The 19,799-nt window shown below is 46.7% G+C and overlaps 1 protein-coding gene across 1 annotated transcript in view; it reads right to left on the minus strand.

Annotated features, from left to right (window-relative positions):
• The window catches only part of LOC146854897 (differentially expressed in FDCP 6 homolog), a 354,648-nt gene that overhangs the window by 274,731 nt on the left and 60,118 nt on the right, over window positions 1–19,799 (minus strand). The gene's annotated exons all lie outside the window — the stretch shown is intronic.

Genomic DNA, 19,799 nt, shown 5'->3' on the forward strand with positions numbered 1-19,799 from the left:
AAATCGGTTTAATTCTCATGGCGAGAACTTTAGAGTATGAATCCACATCAATATCGAGGAGGGCTACTATCTGCAAGAAGAGAAGCGCTTGGGATACTTTTCGAGGTGTAGAATGACCGATGTCAGTATCCCTCATAGAAGTGGCGGCAGTGCTTGCCCAGTGCTCAGCCATATAAGACTCTTATTTTGGGTTTAGGTAAGAGATGAACATTTTGTAAAACTGCCTGCGAACCATGTGTGTCAGGCGCTTTTGAAATATTATACAGCTTGCTTGCCAAGAGGATCTCCACAGCATTTATCGGCACTTACAATGTTTCAGATGGGCCTTTGGACAATCTTGGTAACTCAGCCTGTGAAATATATTGCCTCAGTTGGTCCTTGGAATAAGCCTCTGCTAAACACAATACTTTATCGAACTGTTCAAATTCCGGCTGCCTCTTCTTTTCCCCAGTTAGCTCCCTTGAGCCAACGGGCTGACGAGCCTTGGATCTGCACCTGCGCGCCATGAGAGGTACTTGACCTGTTTTTAATTACATTTTGGCAGTCCACACGGCACCCCCTTACACTGACCTGCTCCCTGCTGACGAGAGGCAACTACCTCGAAACACGTGTCCAGGGATGGCTAACGCAACACATACTGTTCTTTTTACACATCGTGGCATAGGCGTACCCGCCGTCGCCACTACTTTTACCACAGTCCTTTGGGGCAACTTGCTGGTGTGACGAGCAGTGTGCGACCTACTTTTGCACAATTTATTACGGCTCCCTTGAGCCAACGGGCTGACGAGCCTTGGATCTGCACCTGCGCGCCATGAGAGGTACTTGACCTGTTTTTAATTACATTTTGGCAGTCCACACGGCACCCCCTTACACTGACCTGCTCCCTGCTGACGAGAGGCAACTACCTCGAAACACGTGTCCAGGGATGGCTAACGCAACACATACTGTTCTTTTTACACATCGTGGCATAGGCGTACCCGCCGTCGCCACTACATTTACCACAGTCCTTTGGGGCAACTTGCTGGTGTGACGAGCAGTGTGCGACCTACTTTTGCACAGTGCTTGCCCAGTGCTCAGCCATATAAGACTCTTATTTTGGGTTTAGGTAAGAGATGAACATTTTGTAAAACTGCCTGCGAACCATGTGTGTCAGGCGCTTTTGAAATATTATACAGCTTGCTTGCCAAGAGGATCTCCACAGCATTTATCGGCACTTACAATGTTTCAGATGGGCCTTTGGACAATCTTGGTAACTCAGCCTGTGAAATATATTGCCTCAGTTGGTCCTTGGAATAAGCCTCTGCTAAACACAATACTTTATCGAACTGTTCAAATTCCGGCTGCCTCTTCTTTTCCCCAGTTAGTGATTTGTCTGCCATTGATATATATTCCCTAACATAGATCCCCACCATTTTCTGTCGTTGTTTACATGCTAACCGGGTTCCTACTTTATTATAATAGTCACAGAAACACTGCTTACGGTTTAGGAGAGTAATATCAGCTTTATTAGTAATTATCATTTTCAACTGACACCTAATGACATTTCTGAGTCTTGTGAGTGAGGGGCCCTCTTTATACCTCTGCTCTGTTCTGCTTCCATTAGTTCTTCTTATAATTTCTGAGATTCCAAATGTTTCAAGGTATTTCTGCCACAGCGGCAACAAGTTTATCAGGCACAAATGCCTTGAAGTCATCCCATACTATGAGAGGTGAAGCCTCTTCATTGTCACTAAGCAAGAAGTATTCTTCTATATGGTTATTAATTTTTGCCTATGTATTGGATTTCTCAGAATTCAGGGATGCAGGCTCCATTTAATAAACGTATTGTTTTGGTAGCCTATATCTAGAATCAAAGACACCAGGGAATGGCCTGACATGATGGGGTCTGTAAGTCGCAGTTGTAGCAGGCCAGCTCGTTACCGAGTACGCTATAATCTAGTCCTGAAACTGAATGGTGAGTATACGAAGCCTGAAGTCTCCCGCCATTATTATATTCCCCACTTCAACATCTATTTTAATATTGAGTCTATTAATAAGCATTAGCAAAGCCAATAGGTTTTTAAATTGTGAGAAACTGGCCTTCTCAATGCTTGTTGACAGTGGCATGAGCACGCATGGCTTTCCATATTGTGATGGGTTAAACCAAACCCCTTGCAAGGTGGCCGCCGATGTGCAAAAATGCCCGACATGCAAGAGTGCGTCTTGTTGCATGCTTGCACATGCATCATGATGCATGGATGCCATTTTATATTTACTCTTTAAGCAAGGGGACAGCTATGTTAGAATGGTAAATTAAAATGTAGAAAAAAAGAAAAAAGGGAGTGTGAAGTGCAAAACTGTAGCGTAGGCGTTTGCTGGCATTCTGCAGTGGGCGTCTCCTCATAATAATGAATAAATAAATAAAATTGAAACAGTACCAACAGGATGGTGAGCAGGAGGGAAAGCACTGGATGGTGCGGACAGAACATGGGATGGTTGGAGGTGAATAAAGAGAAAAAGGTGGGAGAACAAGGAAACACATGCACTCCGATGGAGTGCTGAATGGCAAAAAAAAAAAAAGTTGTCTGAAGCATGCTCTGGAAGTATTTAACTAATCCAAAGAGAACACAGCGAGACCTAAATAATAGGCGACACAAACTCAAACATTAAAGTAGCAAAGCCATGGAATCAGAAGATAGAGTTATCCTATGAAGTCATCCAATAATGACGAAGGGGCTGATCTAAAGTCCATTCATGTCGCAAGTGATTTACTCCATTGCGGTAAGTCTTTGCAGCCCTTCTTCCAGTCACCATTTTAGTCCAGTGCTGGGTGCTCTGATGTTGTTTCCAGTAATCTACAGCATAGTAGGGAAGCATCACAGCAGGAAGGGGACACAACTGAATTGGTGACATATGCTTTGTGATATCTGATGGCTGCAGTTGTGCAACATGGACACTGTGCATTAAACCATCCTGTACTGTAAATAAGTTCTACTATCAAACTCAAAAGCTAGATCTTTGCACATTAAGAAGTGCACCACAATCAAGACACCTAAGGATGAAGTCAATGTGGCTATTTTAAAGGACTACAGGGAAACAAGTCAACTTTTCATGAGGTAGCGAGAACTTGTCCATTTATAGTGGCTGTAATGATGGGTAAATATTTAAACACTGCTGTGTTTTCATCAAAAAGATGTTTACTCTGGGGGTGTGGCTTGGCGCCCGAGGAACATGGCAGCGCCCGAGTGAGTCTCCTCGTCGTGGTGGGTTCGCGCTATCCTGTTCCTTCAGCGCACTTCGAACGGCAATACGGGTGGCGGAAAGCGTCGTGACAGAGATGTTGCCTCCAGCGCTCCCGGTCTTCATGCTGGAATCCCGTTTTTCTTGAAGATATTTTTGGCCACGGAGCGACGCGGCCGCCATTTTGTGAGTGAGGATTCTCCTGACACACGAATCTCTCAAGTTCCTCACTAAAGCGATATGTGTTTTCGCCATCCTTCATTTATGGCACAGCTTTTTCCCATCATCTGTCATCTTTAATGACTGTACATTGCCTGCCTGGACGTCTCTACAGTGTTTATTCCCTATTTTCCCCCTCATGCTGAAGAAAGTTTAAACGGCAGCCATTTTAGATCAATCCACAATATCTCAACTGGATTTACATATGTTTTCCTCATCTAACGCTCGCATGGTGGGTGTATCTTGGAAACAGCATCTCTTTTGGCTAATTGCTTGACATAATCCCACCTTGCTCCTGCTTGTTGCTAAATATGCTTCTTTCATTTTCATTCATTCACTTTCATTTTCCTCCTAATACGCTGTCTGGTTACTACTCCTCGCCACATTGCCATATATGGGATCTCTAATTCTATGTTGAATTAATATTACGTACTTGACCTTTGGTGTGGAAACGTTTTGAGCTCCAATAATTTTTCAAGCTTGATTGACTTTTTCTATCCTCTAACGAACAGAAGTTACAGTTGAATGGCCTGGTAACGTATCTCCCATCTTACGTACTTTTCTCCGGATTGTTTTACATGGGTAGACTAAAAAAACCTGGTTCTCTTGCCTCAAGAACCACTCACTCTTATATTAAAAACTCCAGAGTTTTCTCAGAATTCGCCAAGATGGAGGACTCCGTATTGTCTTCACCCAAGGGGCCCATCACGTCGAACTCTGCTCCTTCAACGGCTGGGAAGTCTACAATAAAACACATGAAAAAGGACCCTCCCTCGCCACCAAAGCCCTCCTCACCTGCCTCATTGGAGTTGTTGTTGGAAGAGATACGGGCCCTCCGACCTTTTATGGAGGAAGCAAATGCCAAGTTGCAATTCCTTACTGAGAATTGTTCCCAGATGGATGAGACTTACGGCAGTTGAACATAGCATGTCTTCTTTTGGGATCACTGACTCTAAGGTCAATGCACTTCGATCTCAGGTTTCCACATTGCAAAAACAGGTCGAGGACCTTGAAAACCGCAATAGGAGAAATAATCTTCGTATTTATGGCCTACCGGAGGGAAGAGAGGGCTTAGACTCTCTTCTCTTCTTTAAGTCCTTTCTTCCCAGGTTACTTCATATGCCAGAAGATACTTCGCTGAATATACAGCGAGCTCACAGGCTTGGTCGTCAGACATCAAATGCATCAATTTCACGAAGACCGAGAGGAGTCATACTATACTTCCTCGAATATACTGACTTACTAAAAGTTCTTGCAGCTGTCAAATCAATTCAACGTGTGGTGTGGTCTGGTTCGACTTTGTTCTTTTCACAAGACTACGCCAAAGCCAAAGCAAACAGACAAAGAGTTTCTCAATATGAGACCTGATCTACGTTCTCTGGGAGCCCGCTATGGTCTTTCATCCCTGCCTTTTTAGGGTCACGTATCAAAACAGAACAACAACCTACGAAGATCCACTGAAACTACAGAGCTTCAAAAACTCTTGCAAAACAGAGGCCATGGAATCTTCAGAAGCTTCATCATCTCATACCATTTAGTTTCATTAATATTTTGGGACTACTCCTTTCTCAGTTGTTCCAGTGGTTTTATATTCCATAATTGTTCAGTTCATTGTTGTACTATGTTAAATTTTTACATGTTTTCAATCTGATATTATTGTGCTTTCACTTAACTCAGTTATAATAATTTTCGTAACTTTTTTTTGTCTTTCACAGAATTGTTGATGTTTGCCTCCCGCCGTTGTATTGTCCAATGTGGTGTGTTTCCCTCCCCGTCCTCCACGTAGTCGAACTTGGGCGTGCCACTTGTTCCATGTGGTTTCACCCCCCCCATCCCTGTTTGATATCTTTAGGTATGTCCTTTTTCCGATTCCTCCTTTTTTTCTTTTCTCTCTCTATTGCTTTCCTTATCTTATTTCCTTTGTTTCCTTCAAGGATTACTCTTTCACCCTACTCTTCATTTTTTCATTCAATTAATCTTGTACTTCTACAACTCACCCTTTTACTCTATATTATATGGTTATTCCTTTACTTCGTTCGACTTTTCTCTGTTATGCCTTTGGATGTTTAGCAGATAATCTGGATTGGTATCTTATGCTTTTCTCTCTACTTACGTTATGTCTTTGAAAATATTGTCATGGAATGTCAGGGGTCTGAACTCGCCTATAAAAAGACAAAGGGTTTTGACTCATTTAGCTAAATTAGAAACTGATATAGCATGTATACAAGAGTCTCATTTAACGGTTTAAGAATCTTTAATTGAGGAGGGGTTGGTTTGGGGCAATTTTCTCTAGGAGACGGTAAGCGAAACCGAGTTGTAATTCTTTGCCGTAAATCACTTCCTTTTAAGCTCCTCTCTCAATGTTCTGATACAGATGGACGATGGGTATGTATTAAGTTGTTCATTGGGAATGCTACGGTTTCTTTACTTAAACGTATACGCCCCTACCGCTGGAGTGTCCTCTTTTTGGACCTCCTTAACCCAACAAATTACTCATTGCATTTATGATAACTTTCTTTTGGCAGGCGACTGCAATCAAGTAATAGACCCCTTCATCGATCGCAATTCAACAGTCTCTTTTTTTTTTTTTTAAAACAACTTTATTGGGATTTTCAAGTGGGTATATCATAGTACGCATTACATTGAGCATTTTAGTTATACAGAGAGCTCAGGATACAATTCAGGCATTGTGCACCATCTGTGCCAATTGTGGCGTTGTCTACGAAGCTTATCCAGAATGTCGTAATGCCCCTAAGGAGGCCACCAGTTTATCACAGTGCTGAGCATTACATTCCTAGCCTTCGACCTATTGTGCCCAAGAGGAGCGTTGTCCGCTCAACTGACCCATTACCCCACCTCCCACCCGGAACCCACCCTCCATACCAAACTATGCCACAAGGAAAACAATCTCAGTCTGGGGGGGACTCAGAGCATATCCCGGGGGGGGGGGGGGAGGGGGAAGAGGAAGGGCGGGCCAGCACAGGGGCTAATCCCCACCCCAGCCCCCGGTAGGGGAAGGGAAGAGGCCGGTCCACGCAGCCTGAAAGGGGGGAACCAGATGGGTCGGCAATATCCCCCTCCAATTGGTGGGGGGGCCCGCGGGGGGCCAGCCCCCACGAAAATCACCCCCCATCAGGAAACAGACACATCCACACGAAACATCACACATCCCAGGACCAGGAGTCAGACCCACACCCTCGGCCGCAACGACCCACCTCCATCTACCGGCATCACTGCTTATGCGGGGGAACTCCGGGGGGGGCAGCCACCACATCCCCCACAGCCTCCCCCACGCCCTCCTCCTCCTCCATCTCGCCCTTGAATAATTCGGTCAGATGCGCCCATTCCAGGGAGATCGGTCGTTTGCATAGCCCCCGACTTTCCTCCCGGTACAGCGCCTCGCGCTCCGCCACCGCCCACCTCAACACCTCTTCTTTCCAAGCCTCCACACTCGGCGGCGTGCGGGACTTCCACCGCTGTGTTATCAGGCGCTTCGCCAGCATTAATGCCAGGTTGGCGAAACGGCTCAACAGCTTTGCTTTCAAGGGGATCGGTAAAAGGCCCAATAGACAAGCCTCTGCAGTGTCCCAAGAGGGGCGGTCAGTAATTGTGGTTAAGGCATGCGTTATCCCACCCCAGTATCCCCGCAGCATCGGGCATAGCCACAGCATGTGTACGAGGTCGGCGTCCGGTGCCAGGCAGCGGGGGAAGGTTGCAGCCACCGTATTGTACATCCTACTCAGTATATGGGGAGTAAGATACGCCCTGTGGAGGACAAATAGTTGAATAGTTTTCAATCTGCAATTGCGGGACACTTTTTTGGGGTACGCCAAGATATAAGCCCATTCCCTGTCACTAAGTGCTCGGGACAGGTCTGTCTCCCATCGTGTCCGGAGAGCGACCACTGAAACCCGAGTATGTTCCCGGAGGCCCCGGTAAAGCCAACGAACCAGAAATCGTCCATGGCCCATTAAGTGGAGAGAGCGCAAAAGGTGGAATGTGGGGGGTTCTGCCGGTGTCACCTGCCAGTGAGTCCGAATATAGCGAGCAATCGCAGCGTGGAGCAGGAACTGGGTGTCAGGTACCCTGTTAACTCTCACAAAGTCTTCGTGGGACATCAGGTTACCCTCTTGGAAAAATGCCCCTATAGTCTCCACCCCCTGTTGTGCCCATGGCCGTACCTGCCCGACGCGCAACACTCCCCGTCGCGTGGGGAGGCCGCACAGCGGTATGTTCGGTGAGTATGGATTCCGGATTTTGGCGTATTTACATGCCCGCGTCCAGTAATGAAGCGCTATCGTCAGCAGGGCCGGAGAGTTCATGTCAAGAATTCCTGTCATGCGAGGGGAGGAAAACGGTAACCAGCGAAAACGGACTACATCTCCCAGGATGCTTAGCGGTTGAGAGGTTATGTAAACAGGAGAGCTGTTACATAACTCAAGGAAAACACGCCCTTATGTAAACAGGAGAGCTGTTACATAACTCAAGGAAAACACGCCCTTATGTAAACAGGAGAGCTGTTACATAACTCAAGGAAAACAACGCCCTATAAAGGGAGGAACCGGGAGGTACAACGCTGTCGGATATTGTGTTTACAACCGACGTACCTGCTTAGTGAAGAGCAGTGTTCCGGAGTGGTGCTCCAGTAAGGCAAGAACGGAGGTAGGTCGAGTCGTTACTCCCTGGGCCGTGTCTTGCCCCATCGTCACCTGTGAAGGACCCGGAAGCTCTACCGGATAACCATTGAGCTTCGCTTTTTGACTCGGCTGAGTCAAAGCGCAGTGGCGCTTTTGCTGGTTGGAGTCGTAACTCCCAGCCCGACCAGAGATACAGGGACTGCCAGCTGTAACGCACACCAGGAGGTGTTTGCCGCGTTACAGACTCGGAAGTCCACAGGATCGATCGAGCGGCTGCTCTCGGTTCAGTCTTCTTTGCTTGTGATTGGGGTATCGGTGACGCATCACCAGGAGGTGAACCCGCGTCCCGGTGCAGTCTGAGGAAGAGGTTGAGCGGCTGCTCCCTTCAGGTAGAGACCCCGGCTGGGTGTTTCCCTGACTCCTCGATTCTCCCCAACACCCTTCGTGCCCCTCACAGCCTACCGATTGGCATTGTCGGCCATTTCATTTCTGCCCTCTGGTGGCATACGCCGGGATCGGCGTATATGCAGAGGACGGTTAGGACCATCCGTGCTGTGGGCTGGTAACGTACTTAGCCTGGAGGATTCCAGTGACTATAACCTTTGTTTATTCCTTGTATTATTTTTGCCTTCATTAAAATAACTAAACCTTCACAAGTGGTTGCGTTCTCATTATCGTGTCTGTTAAACGATCCTGAGACGTTCAGGGCGTTACAGTTCAATGGCCGAGGGGCACCGGGGCACAGCAGCGATTGCAGGGCACCGCGCGCCAAGTGGGTCGGGGTATAGCCAATTTCAAACAGGTTTTTACCCGCTAGCCAGTAGGCCAACCACTGCAGCTGGCCAGCGATACAATATGCCCTAAAATCGGGTGCACTCATCCCGCCAGCTCCATTCGGTAACCGCAGCTTTGCCAACGCAAGCCTATGTCTCCCCGCACCCCAGATCAGCGAGATCAGCAGAGTATCCAGCTCTCGAAAGATCCAAGCGGGGTACACTACCGGGATGTTGACGAAGTAGTAAAGCAGGCGGGGCAACATCACCATCTTGGAAATCGTAACCCGTCCTGCGACGGTGAGGGGCAATGTATTCCAAAATGCAATTTGAGAGCGAATGGAAGAGATGGCCCGCACCAGATTGCCTGCAATGACATCCGGCACGGAACAATATATATTAATCCCCAAGTACCTAAAGGTGACCGGCGCCACTCTGAAGGTCAAGGGCCCGAAACGGAGCTCCAGTGCCACGAAACTGTCACTGAAAGAATAGGCTATGGACTTGGCAGCATTGAGGCGTAACCCGGAGATCTCCCCGAAGCGGAGAAAAATATCCGCCACCTCCCCCATGTCGGCCTGGAGATCACGAAAGTATAACAGCATATCGTCTGCATATAGCGAGACTGAATGTAAGACGCCCTCCATCAGAATGCCATGGGGAGCCATGACCCGCCGGAGAGTTTGGGCTAATGGTTCAAGCGCCAAGACGAACAATATAGGCGATAGTGGGCACCCCTGGCGTGTACCCCGGAAGATAGGGTAGGCTGAGGAGATGATCGAGCCTGTTTTCGCCCTGGCCGTTGGGGCCGTGTAGAGCAACTGGATCCAGGCACACAGTTCTGGGGGAGCACCCATTTTCTTCAATACCTCCAACATGTAAGACCAGCTGAGCGTATCAAAGGCCTGTGAAATATCCAGGGATAAACACCCCGCGCCTGCCGGCCGGGGGCCGGAGGCGTGCAAAATGGCATGAAAGCGCCTGAGATTCAGCGAAGTACTCCGTCGTGGGACAAAACCACATTGGTCCGTGTGGATCAGTCGCGAGATGAGTGGAAGTAGGCGGTTAGCAAGGAGTTTACTAAGAATTTTGTATTCTGTGTTGAGGAGTGACAAGGGCCTATACAATGACATATCTAAGGGGTCTCTGTCCGGCTTGAGAAGGGAAGTGACGATCGCCTCCCGAGCGGTAGGGGGCAGCCTCCCCTCTGCGAGTGAAGACGTATAGAGTTGGTGTAGTTTAGGTATCAATAGGGAAGAGAAGGTGGAGTAAAATTCGACAGGCAACCCATCAGAGCCGGGGGTCTTACCCAGGGCTAGCGACTTAAGCGCCACTCTGATCTCGGCTGGCGTAATTGGTGCCTTTAAGTCGTGGATCTCTGTCGCAGAGAATACCGGTAAGTCCGCCCGCGCCAGAAACTCAGTTACAGTCTCCGTGTCCGGCAGCGGGCGCGCCCCATAGAGTGTCTCGTAATGAGTCCGGAACGCCGAGTTTATCCCCAGTTGGGTTTGGACCTGTCCATATCGTCCGGTATTAATGGCCAGGATAGGGGTCGGACAGGTCGGGGGGGCAATTAGTCGCACCAATAATGGGCCCGCCCCATCTGCCTCCGAATGTGTGCGCTGGGTGTATGCCCTGTAATCTAATAAGCGAAGTCGCTCTAGAGCTTCCGCATATTTCACTCTGGCTTCCTGTAAGGAAGCCTCAGCCTGCGTCGCCCGCTGGGCCTCTACTTCCTGTTCCTGCAACGCAGCTTCCAGTAGGGACAGGTCCCGAACCACCTCCCTGCGGGCTCCCACCAGGGATCCTAGGGACACCCCCCGTATAGACACCTCAAAGGCTTCCCATTCTAGGGAGCGTGTTGAAGCAGTACCCTCATTGACAGTGAAATATGTGGTGATTGCCCTCTGCAAAGTGTCCCGGAAGACCTGGTCCTCCAACTGGAGGGGCTGCATCCTCCAAGTCGGTATCGGCGCTGGGGAGCGGCCCCATCTAAGACACAGTTCAATGGGGTTATGATCAGATAGGGTTTTGCCCAGATAAGTGCAATGGGAAACTGCCGAAGTCAATGCCGGTGAGCCCAAAAAGTAGTCCAGGCGTGTATGCAACCGATGAGGAAAAGAGTAGAAGGAATACTCCCTAGTCCCCGGGTGTTGCAGCCTCCAAAGATCCAACAGGTCCCACCCCCGCGTCCATTGACCCAGAGCCGCAGTTCGGGTTCGCACAGCCGTACCCGCCAAAGGAGGGTGAGATCGATCCAACTCAACATCAAGGACCGCATTCAAATCGCCCCCAAGCAGCCAAGGGCAATCACTCCAGTAGGATAAGGCCACGGAGACGCGGGAAAGGAATTCCGCATGATCTACATTAGGGGCGTACAAGGAGCCCAACACCACTAGCGAGCCATCCAGTAGCCCCCGCAACAACACATATCTACCCTGCTCATCAACCCGGCTTTCTACTAAGGAAAAGGGGACCCCTGCGCGGATCCACACCGCGGCACCTCTAGAGAAGGCGGAGTAGGAAGTGGCGTAGAACTGGCCCCTCCAGCGTTTTTGCAGTTTCAGGGATTCGGTATGTATCAGGTGAGTTTCTTGTAGGCACACTATCTGGGCCTTGCGACGGTGCAACTGGGCCGCTATTCTGTGGCGTTTGTGAATGGAGCCCATACCCCGCACATTCCAGGATATCAAAACATAGGACTTAGGGATCGACATCATGACGGGAAAACCCCCTCCCCATCTCAGCCCCCCTCCGCCGCCCCCCTCCGCCCCCACCCCCAGCCCCACCCCCCCGCCCCACCCCCCCGCCCCAACCCCCAGACCCTGTGGCAAACCTGTAAACAAAAACAATGTTATCCAATACTGGGTCCGACGCCCCAACCACATCCGACCAAACTGTAAACAGAACAGGACTATAGAGTCTAAACCAGTGCTATCGCCTAATGGGGAGTTGCTCAAGTACACACTGAGAAATCAGTAACGTGTTCAAATCGTGGAAGCGCCCAAGACAGGGCAGGCCGGGGAGCTGTCTATATTTGACCGGATTACAAAATATAATCCAATGCGCCACCAAGGTGGGCGGTGTACACCGGAGCTGGCATCAATGAACAGTAACTGGATGTATATTTCCAAGCGCACCCCCGGAGAGCAAGGCACACAAACAAAGTCGACAGCCATAGTATCAACCCGGTAGACTCTCCAGGGGGTCTTTGCTAAGGTGAGTGGAGTCCGAGGGGAACAGCGCCACACTTCCCTCCGAGTCAGAGTCCGTGGAGTTTCCTGGGGAAGGGCTAGTACTGATCGCGGGTCGGGTGGAGTGAAAGGAGGAGGCCGAGCACAGCGCCGCACGCTGTCCCTCTCGAATCTGCTGCTGCGGCGGAGCGCCAGAGGGCGTACTCTGTGTCAGCATAGTCTGTTTCCGCCGTCGCGGGGGTCTCCGCGACCGCAGCGCCGCCGAATCCAACCTCCGACCTGGGAGAACCTCCGGGAAGTTTCTGTCCAGCCAGTCCCACGCGCTGTCCGGCGTGTCGAAAAAGAGGGAACGCTGTTGATGGACCACCTTCAGTTTGGCCGGGAAAAGCAGCGCGAAGGGGAGGCCCGCTGCGCGTACTCGCGCCTTCACGTCCATGAAGGAGAAGCGCCTCCGCTGCACCGCCTGCGTGTAGTCTGGGAAGATGAGGACGGTGGTATTATCGACAAGCAGCGGTCCACTGTCCCGGGCAGCGCGCAGGAGATGGTCACGATCTCTGTAATTCAGGATACGGGCTAGTAGGGGGCGGGGGTTGGCCCCCGGCGGGGGACGCCCCGCAGGGACCCGATGCGCCCTTTCCACAGTGAAGTGAGGGGAGAGACCAGTAGGGGCCACCACTGTTTTTAGCCAGTTTTCAATATGGACCGTGGGGTTCGGGCCCTCCACGCCCTCCGGGTATCCCACTATCCGGAGGTTGTTGCGGCGCGCGCGCCCCTCCGCGTCGTCCGCACGCGCCTGTAGTGCGTCGATCTCCTGGCGCATGCGGGTGAGTTGTTCGGTGTGGGTTGCCACCTGCGATACCATAGGCTCCACTGTCTGGTTCGTATGTCGCACCTTGTCTGCCAACTTCCTGTGGTCATCTTTCAGGAGATTCAGGTCTACGGATATCACTCCCAGTTGGCCCTCCAGTGACGAGCGAGTGTCTCTGATTTCTTTAAGTATCATATCCAGTTTATCTGGAGGGGCCGGTGGCTGTTCCCCACTGGACGCTCGGGGTGGTCGAACATCAGAACCGGTCGGGGGACGGGGCGTGGTGTCCCCACCAGGGGCATGCAGGTGTCTTGAGCCTGACCCTACCCATAGCGGTACTCAGGCGGAGGGTAGGCAGCAGGTCCGGATATCAGAGCGCGCCCGCCCTAATGCACGTTCCAGGAGCCACAAGCCAAGCCCTCAAACGACCTCCACAATTGCCCCGGGTGCAGCCGCTATCCTCCACAATGCAGTCCAGGCAGCAGGCAGGTGCAGTCAGCCAGTATGGAGGGCAATGCGAGGAACGAGCCACCCCACAGGATCAGAGGTTATCCGTATCGTCCCCCAGCTTCTTGGGCGTGGGGAGTCTCCGTGTTTCCGTTCTCTGCAAATCAGGAGTTCAGGCCCCAAGCTCCACCAGTCACCACATTCAACAGTCTCTTTTATCCCAAACAAGGCACACAAACTTTTTGTTCAGACCATTCGACAACATAAACTTATTGATGCTTGGAGACTCTGCAACCCTACCACAAGAGAGTATACCTATTTCTCTCCAGTCCATCATACTCCGTCACGTATTGATTAATTTTTATCTCACAATCACTATTAACTGCTGGCATTGGGTCTATTTTGAGATCTGATCATGCCCCTATATCTATTCAGCTTGACATCTTACAAAAACCTGACACTCCTACAAGCTGGCTCTTTAATAATGCTCTTCTTCTGGACTCATCGTTCACAACCTCCTTCATTTCCTTTTTTAATGAATGTTTTTTATTTAATCAAAATGATAACATATCTCCTTCGTTGATTTGGGATGCTTTTAAAGCTTCAGCTAGAGATTTTATTATTGGTTATGTCTCCAGGAAACGTAGGATAGCACGTGAATTAACCAACAACCTTCTCAACAAGATAAAGAGGCTTGAGCATTCGTTCTATTCTTCTAAATCAAAGGATTGTTTATCTGCGCTTATAAATGCTAAGTTGCAAATTAACAAAGAGTCCACAGATAATGGCTCATTACATCTATTAAAATCTAGTGCAAAATTATATGGTGGTCAAAACAAAGCAGGGAAAGTATTAGCAAACTATCTGAAAGTGAAACATAACAAACTCAATATTGAATCTATCATGGACGACCATTCGGCACTGAAATTTAAAGACGCAGAAATCCTGAACGAATTTCTACTTTTTTATAAATCACTCTATACCTTAGAGATTCCCCCCTCACAACAACATATTTCCCAATTTGTTCTACAATCCAGCACCCCTCAGACACCCAATATGACCTTTCATCTCTGGAATCTAATCTTTCACAAATTGAACTCCTCACTGCCTTGCAAGCTCTCAAAAGGATAAGGCTCCAGGCCCGGATGATTTTGCCGTTGAGTTTTTTCTACATTTCACAAAGCTCTTACTTCCTAAACTTCACAACCTTTTAGACTCTTTCTTGCTTTCAGGAGGCTCTTCTGGTTCTTTCTCAGAGGCATTAATTTGCCTTATCCCCAAGGAAGGTAAAGACTTAAAATACTGTAAAAATTACCGACCTATATCACTAGTCAACATGGACTATAACATTTTCTCAAAAGCTCTAGCTATGCGCTTAGACTCTCATTTACCCAATGTGTTAGGAATGGAACAATCTGGTTTTGTTAAAGGCCGTCTAATCACAGATAATACCCATTTTTTAAATATTTTGTCTAAATCTTCTCACTCATCCCAATCTTTAGCAGCAATAGCTTTAGATGCAGAAAAAGTGTTTGATAGAGTTGAGTGGGCCTACCTTTTTCACACTCTTAAATGGTGAGGTTTCGGCCCCAAAATCATATCTCTAATATCACTCCTCTATTCAAACCCACGTGCGGCAGTATGTGCTAATGGCGCTACATCCTCATATTTTGATTTAGGCAGAGGCGTTTGCCAAGGCTGCCCTTTATCTCCTTTTCTTTTTTAATCTAGCCCTTGAACCTTTTTTATCCAAAATACACCAAAACCAAGATATGCATGGGTTCGATGTGCAAAATTCCCAAATTAAACTTGCAGCTTTATGCTGACGACATACTGTTATTTATTTCAAAACCACAGACCTCTATCCCTGCCTTTTTAAAAGAAGTCGAATCCTTTTTCCCTGTTTCTGGGTACAAGTTGAACAAGGATAAATGTGAGATCTTACCTCTAACTAAACATAACCTTTAAAGATGATTTTGCAACTTCAAATTTCGCCTGGAGTCCTAATCACATCAACTATTGAGGTTTTTGCTTTACACCTTTCATCTTTGATACAATCTCATTGTGTTTGAATAAATGTATACATAGGGTCTCAGAATTAACCTCCAAATGGCATCCTCTATATCTATTGTGGTGGACACCATAAAGATGATGTTAACTCCTATAACATTGTATACAATTTCTATCATCCCACCAACTCCTATTCCGTTAAAACTGTTTAAAAAGATTAACTCTATACTTTCCTTTTTTTTTGTGGAATAATAAAAAATCACGCATGTCACTATTGAAACTTTCACGTCCTAAGTCAGAAGGAGGGGTCAATTTCCCCGATTTTCCTACATACCAGAAGTTCTTTTTATTTCGTCAATCCTCGAATTGGCTTGCCGATTCCTCAGAAGGTTGTCCTTTATGGACTACCCTTGAACGCCTTTTTTATCCCCCTTCAAAGTTCAAGAATATATTTCTCTTTCTCGAAAGCCACAATTCCTATCCACCCCTATACTCAAACACACTTTTAAAATTCTGAGCTCAAACTCACCATCAAGTACTTCAGACTTTGAATCCCTTCTCAAATCCACAATTTGGCATAATAAGTTAGTATTGTTACGGGGGAGACCTTTTTACTGGAAATCTTGGAGATACAAAGGCCTAATTTGGGTTAATCAATTGTTTGCGAAGAATCAAATTTTGTCTTTTCCCCTAATCAGCGAACTCTTCAACCTGCCCCGGTCCTTTCAATCTAAATATAACCTTTTGAGACAAGCCCTTCTCAGCGCTTATGCGCAATTTGCTCCTTCCGCCACCTCCATTCTCTCCCCAGTCAATAGACTACATACCCTGCTTTGAACCAAACCCAAGGCTTCTGCTATCTACAGTCATTTACGTTCTTCACCTACTATAAAAGAAAAAACAAAGGTGGAACTTGCTTGGGAAGCAGATTTGGGAGTTGACTGGTCGACGTCCTTATGGAACAAAATTTGGACTAAGATCAGGAAGTCCTCGAGGGCTGCCAACACCACGCAGACCCTCTTTTTCATATATAATAGACTTTTGCTTGGTCCGGTTACTCTAAACAGGAGACATACCGCTATGCCCGATACGTGCTGGACATGCTCATCTCCGCTGGCGGACTTAAATCACTGGTTATTTTTGTGTTCGCCTGTTCGCAATTTTTGGAAAAGTGTATGGTCCCAAATTAACCTAATCTTTGGCTCCAGTTTTCCTTTTTCAGCTGCCCATGTATTCCTGGGAAGTTATCTCCTATTTGGGCTAATCATACCTCCAATTCTAAAATCATTGACTTCCTATTGGTGGTTGCCTTTCAACAAATAACCAAAATTTGCAAAGATTTTACCAAGATATCATATCGGGCATGGTGGTATGCCGTTTGTCACAATCACAGTTTAGATACTTCTTTTGTCTATCCTATTCAAATGACTACGAAACTATTACACTTATGGTTACCTGTTACATTGTTTATTGATGCCATTGCTAAAAGATCCTTTTCTTTGACCCCTGACCAACAAGACGTTCTTCAACCTCCATGACTTTCCTAAAGCTGCTTTGTACTTCTTTTATGTAATACATTTTTATTTTATATATGCCAATCCAATTTAGCTAGTTAATGTTATCCTTTTCTTCCAAGTTATGTCTATTTGTCTTTTATATTTCCAATTATTTTTGATCCTAAGAGTCATTTTGTTTAGGTGAAAATGTTACTGCTTTATTATATTATGTATTGACATCTTTATTTCCTTTATAAACATACTTTTGAACTTAAAAAAAAAATATAGGTTTTCTCTTCAAAGAAACACTGGAGTGCAGGACCCAATTTTGAGGCAGTTCTGTTGAGGCTAGAGAGGGTTAGCAATACAGAGAGCGAGGGGGAGGGGAGCAAAGTGAGGGGAAAGCACAGTATGGGAGAGAGCGAGAAAATACATACACTCCTGAGTAGTGTATAAAAGAAAAGTAACATTGAATTCTCTGAATTAAAGCAACATTAGCAATGGAAGGATACAAGTCAACCAATCGAAACACTATGAGACCAAAATGTTCATGAGTGGGACAAACAAGAAGAGAGAGGAAAGCCATCAAATCAAGAGGAGATGGGTTGGAATGCAAACAAAGCAATCCAATTGTGAGCAGCGGGCTGACTTAAATCCCACTCTATGTACAGAAACAGCTCAAGCAGTCTGTAGCAGAGACCAAAAATAGGGCACTATCCGGTGTTTGGGGAGTAAGTAGTGTAATGGTTTTTTGTGAGGACACCTCTTAATATTAAACATCATTGATCTTGGTCTCACAGTATTAAGGACCTGTTAGAGTCATGCTATACAATGATCATTTTGTGCTACAGGAGGAGTGATTTGAGACTGGAAACAGCATATGTATCAGCCTTAAATGATCATGGCAAGTAAGAGGTGTCTCCTGTAGGCAAACAGCTCCAGGGCACTATACTTTAAGATATTTACAAATTAGAAGTAATTTTGCTGGTGATTTCACAGAGAAGAGCTTAGCTATTCTATTTAGGTTGAATTTATCCTCTCACGGGTAACTCTTTGTCTGTGCTTGAGTCATTAGAGTATTTCCTAGGAATGGGTAGGCATGAATGTGACATGACAATCTCTGATATGACAGATTTGTTGAGCCAACTACTGACTTTCTTGTACTGTGCAGCTTAATCCCTTTTGGTTTCTCCCATAATCAATAAAACTAACAATTACAATAACAACCCTACCAAGCCCTCTCGCCCCCCAAGTGGGCAAACACCCTTGGAAGGGGACAAAAAATCCCCACATTAGTCAACATGCCTTTAATGGGCATCCCTCCAGTCTCCCACCCCCAGACTACCTGCAGAGCAACAGATGCTCGATATAAAATGTATTGTTCAATGCTTAAAAGGTCAAAATAAATGTTTGCTGAATATGACTAAAATCACAAAAGTTTTAATGCCCTGAATTTATTTTATTTGTAATAGGATGCAACATATAAATTCCTAATATGAATGTGCTGGGTGCTCAAAGAATTTCATGCAAAATGGCATTGGGCAATAAATGGTGATCACGTTAAAAACCATAAGAATGGCAGAGAGAAAACAGATTGTTGGTTCAAATATAAGAATGTTTAGTCTTAATTGCTTTAGCAAAGTTCAATCCCCTATGAGTCAATCAATGAGAATCTCTCAATCAATCACAGGTCATCATCAGGACAGGAACGATGGAAGCTGACCAGAGATGATTCAGATTGCTGTTAGACATCCAGAGGACACGTATAACTCCAAGAAGAACTAATTTAATCATCAAAATGAATCCGCATAATTCAGGGTAGCCACCAAGTCAGGGAAGGATATATACTAGGGAGAAAAGCAAAAATCCAATCGCAAATAATCATCGATCATACTTAGTTACGCATGATTTTGATGACCCAGCAGAAGAAGTTAACAAATTTGTGGTACAAAAAAAACAAACAGGAGAGATTCTCCAAAGTACTTACAGGAAAAAGGGTCGGAACTACCGCATCCGACCTGCAGTTTTGCACTACGACTTTGACCCAGCTTATTCTGCTGAGTAGCTTGTACACTGAAATCAGGCATAATACAGGATGCTCTATAATTATTTGTAATCAGATTTCTTCCCTTCTACCGACTAGTTATCCTCTCCTGCGTTGGTGGCTACCCTGAATTATGCGGATTTGTTGTGAGGTTTAAATCAGTTCTCCTTGGAGCTATACATGAATCTGGATGTCTATCAGCATTATGAATGGTCTCTGCTCAGCTTTCATTGTTCCTTTTAGGAATCCAGGGATGTAATTCAAATTTTTTTTTAAAGCTGTTGGTCTATTTATCCTGGCATGTGTCCCTGCTTTACCTGCTGCCACTTTGAAGCCTCATATTTTGATCCTAGGTAGTCAAAGAAACACTGAAAACGGTCTCCATTTTGGGGGAGCAGCCAGACCCATGGCACTGTGCATTTCCCTACCAAGTGTTAAGGTTTATCTTTGGCCTCTGGTCAGGACTTTCCTCATCATGTGGTTACTATGGTTGTCTTAAGGTGTAGCCAGAGAGGAATGGTGGAGGTTCCTGTGTATTCCACTCCTCCCCCTCACTGAGTCTCATGCACGTGTTCCAAAAAACAGAAATCTTCTGTTCTGGGGGACATAACAGATTACATTCCTAAATTCGACCTTCTGAAGTGGAAAACTACCAGTTCTCCAGAGGCCTCTCCAAAAGTGTGTCCCAATTCCATCCTACATCTTTGCTGCTGCATCATCCAATGGGCCATGCCCACTTCTCATCTCAGGACACAGGTGCCATCTTGGTTTGCGGAGCTCACAGTACACTTGACAAAAATCTCAGCATTCAGTGCCATTTGCTAGCTTAGCTGCGACAGTGAGACCAAACTACAGCAGTGCATAAAAGTTCCAAGAATACGGTCGCTGTCATATAATTAGAAAAATGACGTTTGACAAAGACGTTCAAAGAAAGTGCACTAGTGCAAATCAC

The sequence above is a fragment of the Triturus cristatus genome, chromosome 4_1 (assembly GCF_964204655.1).
Source record: "Triturus cristatus chromosome 4_1, aTriCri1.1, whole genome shotgun sequence".
Taxonomy (NCBI): domain Eukaryota; kingdom Metazoa; phylum Chordata; class Amphibia; order Caudata; family Salamandridae; genus Triturus; species Triturus cristatus.